The 11852-nt window shown below is 40.0% G+C and overlaps 1 protein-coding gene across 1 annotated transcript in view; it reads left to right on the top strand.

The window, feature by feature from the left end:
* The first annotated feature begins 3511 nt into the window (after positions 1 to 3511).
* Positions 3512 to 11852, top strand: part of LOC137616063 (OTU domain-containing protein 3-like) — a 130797-nt gene continuing 122456 nt past the window's right edge. Inside the window, exon 1 of the mRNA XM_068345740.1 lies at positions 3512 to 3677. The gene's annotated coding sequence lies outside the window, so the exon portion shown is untranslated. The remainder of the gene's footprint in view (positions 3678 to 11852) is intronic.

Below are 11852 nucleotides of genomic sequence, written 5' to 3'. Positions count from 1 at the left end.
CTGTTGAAAATATTTGGTGACAGATCATTGGAGGACATATCAAATTCACGTCTCAGAAACTTGAAGGAAAAGTCCCTCCGCTATCGATTTCACATGATTCATATCCCAGGGGTCAAGCATCTCGCTGCAGATGGAGTATCGCGCCACCCAACTGGAAAATCTGAAAAGCTATCGCTTCAAGATGACATTGCATCAGTTGACAGTGTACCTTCCGTGAGAAATGTTCCCCTACACAAATTGCCATCAGCATATTCTGTTTCCACTGACAATGATATTGATACTTGTATCACCGCATCAGTAGTATGCTCACTTGACTCACTTAACGTGAGAGCAGTCACCTGGGACAGAGTTCGCACTGCCACAAGTAGTGACGATAACATGCATGAACTGCTCAGCCTTATAGAATACGGAGTACCAGAGTCTCGCCAAGAGTTTCCTGTACATCTCCGAGAGTATTTTCAATTCCGCGAGCATCTCTACACTGTTGATGGTGTGATACTATACAAGGAGCGTATAGTTATTCCTCCAGCCCTTCGTCAGGAAATTCTCACATCTCTTCATTCAGCACATCAAGGAATTACCTCTATGGTATCGCGAGCAGAGTCATCTGTGTTTTGGCCAGGGATAACACCTGCTATAACAGCACTTCGAGCTGGATGCAACCACTGCAATCGCATCGCGCCTTCGAATCCTAGTGCTCTGCCTACACCCCTTATATCTCCAGACTACCCATTCCAATGTGTTTGTACAGATTACTTTCACTACCGAGGAGTTGGATATTTAGTTATAGTTGATCGATAATCGAATTGGCCCATAGTTGAACGATCTTCGAACGGTGCAGAGGGTCTTATAACTTCACTACGCCGAACATTTGTGACATTTGGGATTCCGGATGAATTGACATCTGATGGTGGACCTGAATTTACAACGACGGCAACTAGGCAGTTTTTAAAGGACTGGGGAGTCCATCACCGCCTTTCCTCTGTGGCCTTCCCACATAGTAATTGTAGAGCCGAAATAGGCGTCAAAACTGTCAAGCGTCTTATAGCGGACAACACGGGCAGTAACGGTGATCTCAACACTGATGAATTCCAACGTGCGATGCTCCAATACAGGAACACACCTGACAGAGATACCAAGTTATCTCCTGCAATATGTGTATTTGGTCGTCCCATCAGAGACTTCATACCTGTCCCGCCCGGCAGGTACCGTCCCCACGACACGTGGAAGGAAACACTCGATGCAAGAGAGGAGGCCCTAAGACATCGACACCTTAAACAGGGAAAGCGCTTATCAGAGCACACTAAGAGACTACCCCTACTGTCCGTAGGTGACCGGGTTTGCATCTAAAGTCAAACAGGAAATCACCCCCTGAAATGGGACAAAACCGGTGTCATCATAGAAGTCCGCCAATTCGACCAATACGTCGTCAGAGTTGATGGCTCTAGTAGGGTCACGCTAAGGAACCGAAAGTTTTTGAGACAATACGTGCCTGTCAGGAGTATTCCAGAAGTCCGTACAATTAGAGATGACTATAATCGGAATCAGATTGTACCTATTGCCAATCCTTTGACCACTAAAACGTCTGAGACCATTGCGAAGGACACCATTCCGACAACCCAAAATCCGGACACACATGGTACTCTTCCATTGACCACTTTGCCGTTACCAAGTGGTACTACCCCTAACATTCATTTTGATGTTGCTGCTCCGGAATGCTATCTCAACGACCTCGGTAACACTGCGAATCATCAAGCAGAGATTCCGCCTCCCAATGATAGCACAAACTCTCCATCGCAGTTAACTCCTGCCATGCCAAATTTGGAGCAACGCAAGTCCAGTCGTACCCGTCGACCGCCAGCATGGCACTGTGATTTCGAGATGAACTAGCTATAGTGTCATCATGATCAATACATGACAATAATTGTTTATCAAGTTTCCGTTCCTTCACGTGCTAACAGGAGTTTAGTGTTCATGAACCTATAATTTGGACGTTTAATTGCCACCCAATGTTTTGACATCAGTTTTAAACCGACCTTCACGAGAGACATTTTAAAAGCCGTTTAAAACCTTGGGGGGAGATAGAGGGTTATAAACATTGAGTTATAGCCTATACATTGTTCATCATTTATTCTTAATATGTTTTATGTTCATTTGGGTTATATACATTGTTCATCATTTATTCTTAATATGAAAATGTTCATTTCAGATTGACCGTGGTCATTGTTCAATAATAAAGACATTTGAATAAATGGACCAAGCTCTTATTTAATTTGGGTCTACACCTCCGTTAGCATCAAAGTCCATCAACATAGCTTTAATTTCATAAGATCGAAAAGCTAAACTAGTTAGTTTAGCCTCAGGAAAACAGGAATGAGGAAGTTCGTGTTTATCATTACTCTGCATAAAGTCAAACACATCAGCCAAAAGAGTTATCTTTTCCTTTGGGCAGTGAGTGACAGAGCCATTTTAGTTTAAGTAAAGGAGGAACGGTTGCATCTACGCCAAAGAGTGGAGATTTAAGGGTAGCCCACCACATATGTTCCTGGGTTGTACCAGAAAAGGTTTCTTTTGTGGTTAGATTGTATCCCTTTTCAGTTGAAGTACAAACTCTCTGAGCATAAACTCTAACCTGGGTAGCCTATAGTTATTCCATGTCAAATCTGATCTGTTACTCTTCCTGCTTCTCCATATAAGGACGTCTACAGTCATCAGTGAACCGTGGTTTGTCCTTCACTCGGTAACTTATCACACGAGAAGGGATACGCCTATCAATTATGTTGACTAGATTCTCATTTAAAAGGACACCAGGATCAACACTACTATACAATTGTGACCAATTCAACCCCAAAAGATCATGCAAAATCCCAATGCAGTCTGTATATATATATATATATATATATATATATATATATATATATATATATATATATATATATATATATATATATATATATATATATATATATATATATATACAGACTACATTGGGATTTTGCAAAATCCCAATGTAATCTGCATATATATATATATATATATATATATATATATATATATATATATATATATATATATATATATATATATATATATATATGCGTGTGTTTACACGACTGTATAATTGTATATACTGCATATAAAAGTAATAATCTTTACATAGATTTTGGATAAACTTATACAAATATGATTTTGCAGGTGTGTATAATTTTTTTGTATAGAATATCCATATCCACATGCAGACATGAATTTGTGAAAGTTTATTTAGTATTGTTATCTGAAGTGTAATAATTGCCTGCTGATTGACGTCACATAGTGCAAGCTACAATTAAACAAAATCGTCATCACAGGCGTGTGAATTAGATTAATATACAATAAAAGAATGACTCAATTTATGCCTTTTATTAACCTTTCATTAAATTAAAACTATGCCATTACTATTGCAAGGATTAACAATACGGAATATTGCCGATTTGAAAAGACTATTGATGTAAACAAATGAGACAATCAGCTGTGAAACCGATTGTGTCTGCTCTACTGGTGGCGTTCAGGCGACTGTCGTCACTTCGTCGCCTTTCGAAACTTCAATCGCTATTCGAGTCCTCGACAGTCTTCAAGTGAGCGTTGTTGACCCACTTTTGCCAATTGGTATTGGCGTGACCCGTGTCGCCACTGTAAAGGTAAAGAGTGATTAGTGGACAAGTGTCAGCTATGCTATAGACTTTATATACTAGCCTACGTTTTCAGCAATTCAAAGCACGAGTTGACTTGTATGACTTAATTCTTATTTTTTTTTCTGTTATTATTTACGGTACACCACCATACCATGTATTTGTTGTTGTCATCACTTATATACGTGTAACGTACTAAATATCATAGTATATTCAAAACTGAGTAAGGAGTAAGATACATTTAATTCAGGTAAACATGTTCATTTAGCTTGGCCTTACGGTATGCTACAGTGTTATTTTAGCCTCTACCAGTGGTAATGTTACTCGCAAGGACTACACCATTTTTGCAAAGTTTTTTAAATTACAAATATTTTCTTGTCAATCTAACTTTTAATTTGGTGTAACCTTTAGTCCATGATGACCAGGTGCTTAATCTTGACTCTTTATAATAGGAAGTGGGCTCTTGGTTGACTGCATGTGTCCAAGGTTAGGCTGGGCCATTTGGTACTTGCTTGGTGACTTTCTGGTGAAAATATAGTATAGTACAATATCTCTATTGAAGAAAATAAAAGGTAGATAGGTAGGTAATTTTGTATATTATTCCATGGTAATGTAACCTAGGAAAAAAACTACTGTTTCTTACAGAAAAAATTACGATCTCTTCAAAAATGACACTCGTTTCCATCGCAAATGAATAGTTTCAGAAATATATATACATCTATATCCTACGATAATGGGGGACCCCCAGTAGGAACTCGGGGTTTTGGGTGGGGAAAACATACTGGGAAAACGAAATATAATTGATTTCCTATAGTAAATAACGTGAATTAAGCGAATTTGATGTTCATTTCAATGGGAAACAAACAGATCAACCAATTCGGATAACTTTAAGATGCACGGTGTCACTTCTCTTACGAACGAACGATAACATTAGCAACGTTACCAATAATACACAGTGTTACCAACGTTGACGTATGGTACACAGAGTTACCAACGGCACGTTGACATTACTAAAGATAGTAATGATAGATATTTCCATATATTAAATAATTTCTTCATATAAGTTTTACTCAATATATAAAATGTACAAAAAGGGCACAGAACCTAACAAACCCACCTAACCTAGCCTAGTAGTATGACAGGTCACAAAATAACATTTGATCTACATCGGACGTTGGCAGCACTGGTTACTGTATTTTTTCATGACACAATCTTTGTAACGGCGCCTCCAAAGTTTATCCAGATATACTGTTTTGTATTTTCCTCCAGTTATTATAATTTCAAGAAGGTAATGTATAGAGAAGAAAAGGCTTGTTTTACGTTTATATATCGATTCCCCAGTATGTTTTCCCCACCCAAAACCCCGAGTTCCCACTGGGGGTCCCCCATTATTGGAGGATATAGATGTATATTTATTTCTGAAACTATTAATTTGCGACGGGAATGAGTGTCATTTTCAAAGAGAGCGTAATTTTTTCTATATGAAACAGTAGTTTTTTCCTAGGTTACATTACCATGGAATAATATACAATGAAACCCATTATCGGTATTATTACAGTTTCCGAATAAATTTAGTTTGTTGGGACAGGCGATATCTTATTACTTGTCAAATCGTTTTTCTTTATGGGAAAAATGTTCTTTGTATTGGTTTGAAATAACATAATATGAAGCTATTTTATCAGTTTACATTATAGTATGATTTACCTTTACCAAGCAATATTTTTCAAGTTCAGCCCAGTCCACACACCATCCACTGGTAGCTCAGCTCCTCCTAAGTTTCCAAATTTTCTGATAGATAGAGTCTGTGTCGTCCCAGTTTATGAGGCGTTCGTTTTTACTATTAATGCTGTTCCATCCATATACATTCTTACCTCTTGGTTAAGTTTGTAGTTGGTTGGGACATGTCCTGTACACTTGCATTGAGTACTGCTGTAATCGTTATCATGAAATGTGGGGTAGGGAACATGTCCATATAATGCCTCGGTCGCTGAAGCCACGGCTAAGTTACTCTATCATAAAATTGCCCCCAAGCAATGCTTTCTCTTTGACTTAAAAAAATCTGTTTGGAAGCGTGTCTTTCGCCTATCAGCTGGTGTCGCAAGATTGAAAATTGTTAAGTTTCTAGTTTGTTGGGACATTTCCAATTATTTTGCTGCACAGTCTATTATTGTATTTACAACCATTCAAAGCTTCGTGCGCTTGTAGACCTGCTTTTGTTGGCTGCGTGATTTCAAAATCTTTAAACCCTCCTGCCACGACGTAACTTTGACCGAACTGAGGTAAGCCTTTTAAACGTTAACTGCTGTGATGGACAAACATATACCCCATAGTTTTACTTTGAGTGATGTGGTCAAATTTATCACTGATATTGATCAGCTTGATGCTTTGACGATAATTAAGTTTTTATATTAAGAAAATTTGAGTTCACCCCAAAATTTTTTTAATTATTATACTGTGAAGAACTTTAAGGGGATTTTAGGAAGTCTTGTGAAGCTTATAACAGTGATGTTGCTCTTATGCGTGATGGCCGCTAAGTACATACTGTCCAATACCTCTATAATTGGAGGTGCGGGAACCTTAGTTGTTGGTTTTGTAAAGATTGCCAAGACGAAAAAATAAGAGACGTGGGTGTCAGTCATAAGGTAAGGATTCATTTGTTTTTCTCTATATCATAATGTAAGGATTTATTTGTGGTTTAGTTTTAATGTGTGACCTAGGAAGGAGGGTCTGGGGTCTTGCCCCTGACTAGGTCTGTGACTTTGTCACTACTAGGTTAGGTTATGTGTATTTGTTAATTTCTGTGGCCTTTTACAAATCTTGAAAGTGTCAACTACAGTAATCATGTTTTGTCCTGTTTTCATACACCCAAAGTCCCAGGTTCCCACCTGTGTCTGTCGGGGAGCGGAGTCCATAATGGTAGAACAGCTTATTTTCAGTTGAAATAAAGGTCAAATTCGTTGAAAACACAATATTTACTGTAAGAAAAGCTGTTTTTCATATTAGAAATGTTGTCTCGTGTTGTTCTATAATTTTACCGGATTTTCTTATATACATAGTGTTCCTAGGATGTAGAACGTTGGGACATACAAATGAAGTTTCAGTTATTTGATATTGTATGAAATGCTATGCACAAAATGAGGGTATTCTTAGTGTTCCAACACGTTTCTTGTTGGCTATTCTGTCAGGTCTCCTTCGTTCATGCGCTTAGTGGTCCTAGTATGTAGATTGTTGGGACAACCATTTACAAAACTAGTGAATTCATTAATATTTCGTTCGGTGACAATGCCTGTAAATCAAGGGCCGTTTTCTGATGTTTTGTACTCCATTTTCTGGCAATCCCAACCCTGTCCCAACAAACTATGAAGGCTCTACAGTTTCATCCAAAATCCGATATCTATTATTCTTTTACTTACCGTATAGTTTTTAGATGATTCATACAAAAGAGTTACTCGAATCTTCCGCAAATTAAGGGTTACGGAAATGTTTGCTGATAAAGTTTGTATAATTGATAATTAACCCAAAAATACTAGCCCAGGGGGTAATGTGCATAATGAAACGCAGTGTGCTTGCCAGAACATAGGAGCAGTGAGATAATGTTTAATAGCAAGCGAAGCGAGCATGCTGCAGAGGAAAAACCATGTTTTCTATGCATCCGGAAGTCTGGCAAACAAAAGCTCCAGTGTTTTGACAGTGTATCATCTCTATTATTCAATTTTGATTACCGTAACTGTTTTTTTTATTATGATCATTGGTGTGTTTAGGGTAGACAGCTTCTCTTAGTTTACCTGTTTTCTGTATTCTCATACCCTAAAATCCCGATTTCCCACTGAGGAACCCTATTAATGGCGTTCTTGTATCTCTAAATCTGATTTTTTAAATATGTAACTTCCTTGGTAGTTACATATATATATAGTTACATATATATAGCTTAAATCCCGCGTTTCGACGCGGCACGACAGAAATTCAAAATTCGTGGCGATCCCCGCCATGACAGTAGGTGGTCATACATGAGCGCCATCACTCGTAGGTTATTAGAACCATTCCCAATATCTCCAGAAATTCTCTGTCGTTGATCGTGTCAACACCTCGGGAATTCTTTTCGTGGATATATTACTTTATTCTACAATTTGGTGAAGTACCTTTTGTCTGATTATTGTTAATAGCTTTCGCTGCCTTTCAACTATCAAAGATTTTATATAAGATAATTTTTTTTGCGGGTCCAACTTGGACAGTTTAAGGGAACTTGATTTCATACAAAGATGTCCAGACCCAGTAATGGCTCTTCTGTTGTTAAACTTTGGTTGTTGGGCTAGACCAGCTTTCGAGCTGCTCTTTCTTCCCGCACTGTAATTAAAAGGGAACATGAATGTATTTGTTTTCGTTCCTTGTATTGAGGGATCAAAGATTTTTTCCCCCCTACTTTATTAACGAACAACTCTTAAAGTTATAATGGAAGGAAGACATTTTCTACATTAAACATTGTGATGTTACTATTTTGTAACGTAACTCTTAGCAGAGCGGAATGTGATTACCTTGTAGGAATTCAGTCCTTCTTGGTGATGAAGTCACAGTCATGTGACGTAATTCGTTTAGTATACAGTAACTTGCATTTTATGAATTATTTTCTTTCTTGCAAGAAATGTTTAAAATATTAGCTTTCTAAGCAAAGTATGTTTATAATGTAAGGAAATACAGTATATTATTTTCAAGTATATATTTGTAATATTAGTATATTTCGCCTAGTCAATTTTCGATTTGGAGTTTTCTCGAGCGTACAGTCATTTTACGCTCGTAGTACGACTAAGAGAGATGTCCGATATTAAACGATCATTTTTGTTTCACAATACTTGTATCGTTATTTAATATTTCGCTTTTGAGAATACTAATATTATTCATATATCCTATTGTATTTTCATTCTGGCCCTTGACTAAAGAGAATATTCTCTCGCAACGAGGGACCTCTTCCATGCTCCCCAACCCCTGGGGGAAGGAAATTCGAAAGGCAAAAGGATATGGCAGACCTTGATAGCGAACGAACGTCCCCTCGAACGATCATGTTAACAATGTACAGATCGCTCCATCTTAATAGTAAAAACGAGGTTAAAAATGTATGCGTCTTCATCGGACGCAAAAATCGCGACGTGGTTGGAGCCAACCACTACGTTCTAAACCACGCAAGAGACGTATGTCTCCTAATAAACCCTCCTGCAGTGACTGTGTTCACCGGAGGTTTTCCTTTCGAACTAAGACTACGTGTCAGCACCGAAACAATTGCGTAAGACGCATAGTCCGTCAGATAAAGAAGGTGCTCAGCTCACAACAATCTATACACGTACTGTAACACGATTCAGATCGCACACTAGAAGTATCGACAGTTGACGATACCTCTCAGCGATCACTACATAGTTCAGTTAAAACACACGCCGCTCATTATGTATCTGATTTGTCAGAATTAAAGACGTCTATTTCGTCTCTGTTGACGCTTACGATTCTCGGGCACACTGCGATAGACCAAGAAAACGGTCTTCCGATAGTATCGGACAGCATAGTTCTCCGATACTGAGCATTGCTCCCTCTCAGCGATCAGCTTGCGTTGCGGCAAGCGCGAGGACGGACGCATGCGGCAGTCTGGTCTCTGACTCACGGCAGTCGCAGACACCAGTCTGGTCTCTCCTTCACGGCAGTCGCAGACACCAGTCTGGTCTCTCCTTCACGGCAGACAAAGACGCCAGTCTGGTCTCTCCTTCACGGCAGACGTAGACGCCAGTCTGGTCTCTCGGGGGAGATCTCTCACAACAATCGATACATAGAAGTATCGACAGTTGACGATATGCAGCAGTCTGGTGTCTCCCTCGCGGCAGACGCAGACACAGACACCACGGCAGACACACATGCCACGGCGGACGCAGCAATCTGGACTCGTGCAGCAGTCTGTAATCTCACGGCAAAGTGGATGCATGCGGCAGTCTGGACATATACTAGACGCATGAAGTCAGGTTTTGTCACACGTCACGGTAGACAAACATTTGTCTCTTCTTTGCGATTGACTGGACGCGTTTCCTCGCCGCTCGCGGCAAACTCACGGCATTCGGGACTCGTGCATTAGACTGATGATACCTCTCAGAGAAACATACAACAGTCTCAAGCTAGACCCATGATGGACTCATATGGTCGGAACTTGTCCTCGCAACAGGATAGATAAGTTTTTTATCTCTCCTTCACGATTTTCTGAACCCGCAACTAACGCTCCCTCGCTTCGCGCTGTTGACATACAACATGCTGGACGCATGCGTTCATAGATTTTCCCTCAAATGGGTTTACAGATGTTGTTGCTCCCTTACGGCATGATGATCTTATGCTAGAAGCACTAGAACCTCTCTCTCCCTCGAACTTAAACGTGATACTATTTCGCAACTGGACGATATCCTTCACGAGATTTCTTCCAGACAAGATGAATTATTTTGGAAGATAATAACTGTCACAATGACGAGGTTTTGTCTCCTACTCATTCGAATCGGAGAATCGATGTTCCATTAGCCGAATTAGAAGACTAATCTCAGGATTCATTACAGTCTACTAAAAAATGAAAAAAAAAAATGGTTCTGGCTAGATTGGTTAAGAGAGTTTTCTCAACCCTCAACCAATGGACGTTCAAGAGGTGGTTCTAGGGAAGGCCTCCTTTTTCTTTTCCTCACTCAGGTCAATCATGAGCAAGTCGTAGTTTGTGGTCCAATTTTGAAATAGACCATCGGCTGAAGTAAACTTTTAGACAATAAAAGTCTTCAGCCTTATGGACTGGACTCTCGGAACTCTCGCAGAAGCCACAGACCCTAGGAACAAGGCTCAGATGCATCTGTTTGCCTGTTTGGTTAAGGCCTGGAGGGATGTCCCCATCGAACTTTCCGCCCTTTTTATGGCAGGAGTTCTTAAAAAGACCTCAGAGGATTGCGACTGGAGATCAAGCTCGCAGATTCTCAAGTCGACAAACCGAATAAAAAAGTGAGACGTTTTATGCCTCCCATGTCGTCTATACCCCTAGAGCTGACAACAGTCCACTCAGGAGACAAGGCAGCAGCTCTTTAAGAACAAGTGAGCCTTATGCTGTCAGCTTCATTCATAGTAATGTAGAGGTCACCTCATCGGAGGGCTCTTTACATCATACTTTTCCTTGTTCCGAAACACTCGGGAGGGATGAAAACCTGTTCTGGACATCAGTCCATTGTACACATAAAGGGAGTAAGGTTTCTTCTTTGTACCTGGACTACTGACCACTCAGAGCAGAATCACAAGTAAAGTGTCTGGAGGCTCTTCAAAGGTTAATGCCCTTAACGCAACAGTTAGGTCTGATGGTAAGCTGGCCAAATCTCAACTAACACCCTCACAGAATTTCATTTTTCTTGGGATGATAGTCGATTCAGTTCGTGTTCAAGGCGCTCCAGAAATGTCACAAGGACTTTCCCCTGGTGGTCACCCGGCTACGGTTGACGATCCCTTGCAGCCAACAGCACACGGTTTAGTTCGCGCACACGGCGCGCTTCATGTGTCTGGTCTGCCTTAACTAGAGAAGTTGATTTCGTCCCTGTTTGACACATACAATTTGCGACAATGATCCTTGGATAGAGTCTCAGAGGAGAAGACACATAAATATCAAAGATCTAGTGGCAATTCACCGAGCCCTGATTACTCACTTCTCAGCAGAAGGCAAGTTCTTACTGCAGAATGGACCCTACATCACGAGGTGTGCACCAACCTTTGGATGATTTTGGGGTCAACACTCGTTAGACCTCTTCGCCTCACAAATGACATAGAGGTTTCCGGTATTTTGCTCTCCAGTACCAGACCAGGAAACAGTCGCACTGGATACTTTTCTTCTGAACTGGAAAGGTCTAAAAGTGTACTCTTTTCCTCCATTCAAGATCCTAGACAGAGTCCTGAAAAGATTCAGGGATTCGGCCAACGTCCGCATTACCATGATAGCTGCTTCTTTGGTCTATGAGACATTGGGTTGTGGAGATGATGGAGTGGCTGGTAGATACCCCCAGATCATTACCACTATTAGGGTTGAATAATCTGAGTGGTACATATTTAGAGTGTGGTGCAGGAATAATAGATTTTCCTCTACCAATACCTCTATAACCAATATAGCAGAGATTTCTTTTGTATCTACGTACAAAAGAGAAGCTA

This window comes from Palaemon carinicauda, chromosome 22 (assembly GCF_036898095.1).
Source record: "Palaemon carinicauda isolate YSFRI2023 chromosome 22, ASM3689809v2, whole genome shotgun sequence".
In the NCBI taxonomy this organism is placed as follows: Eukaryota; Metazoa; Arthropoda; class Malacostraca; order Decapoda; family Palaemonidae; genus Palaemon; species Palaemon carinicauda.
Note: the sequence above shows the minus strand (reverse complement) of the source record. Positions and strands in the feature narration are given on the sequence as shown.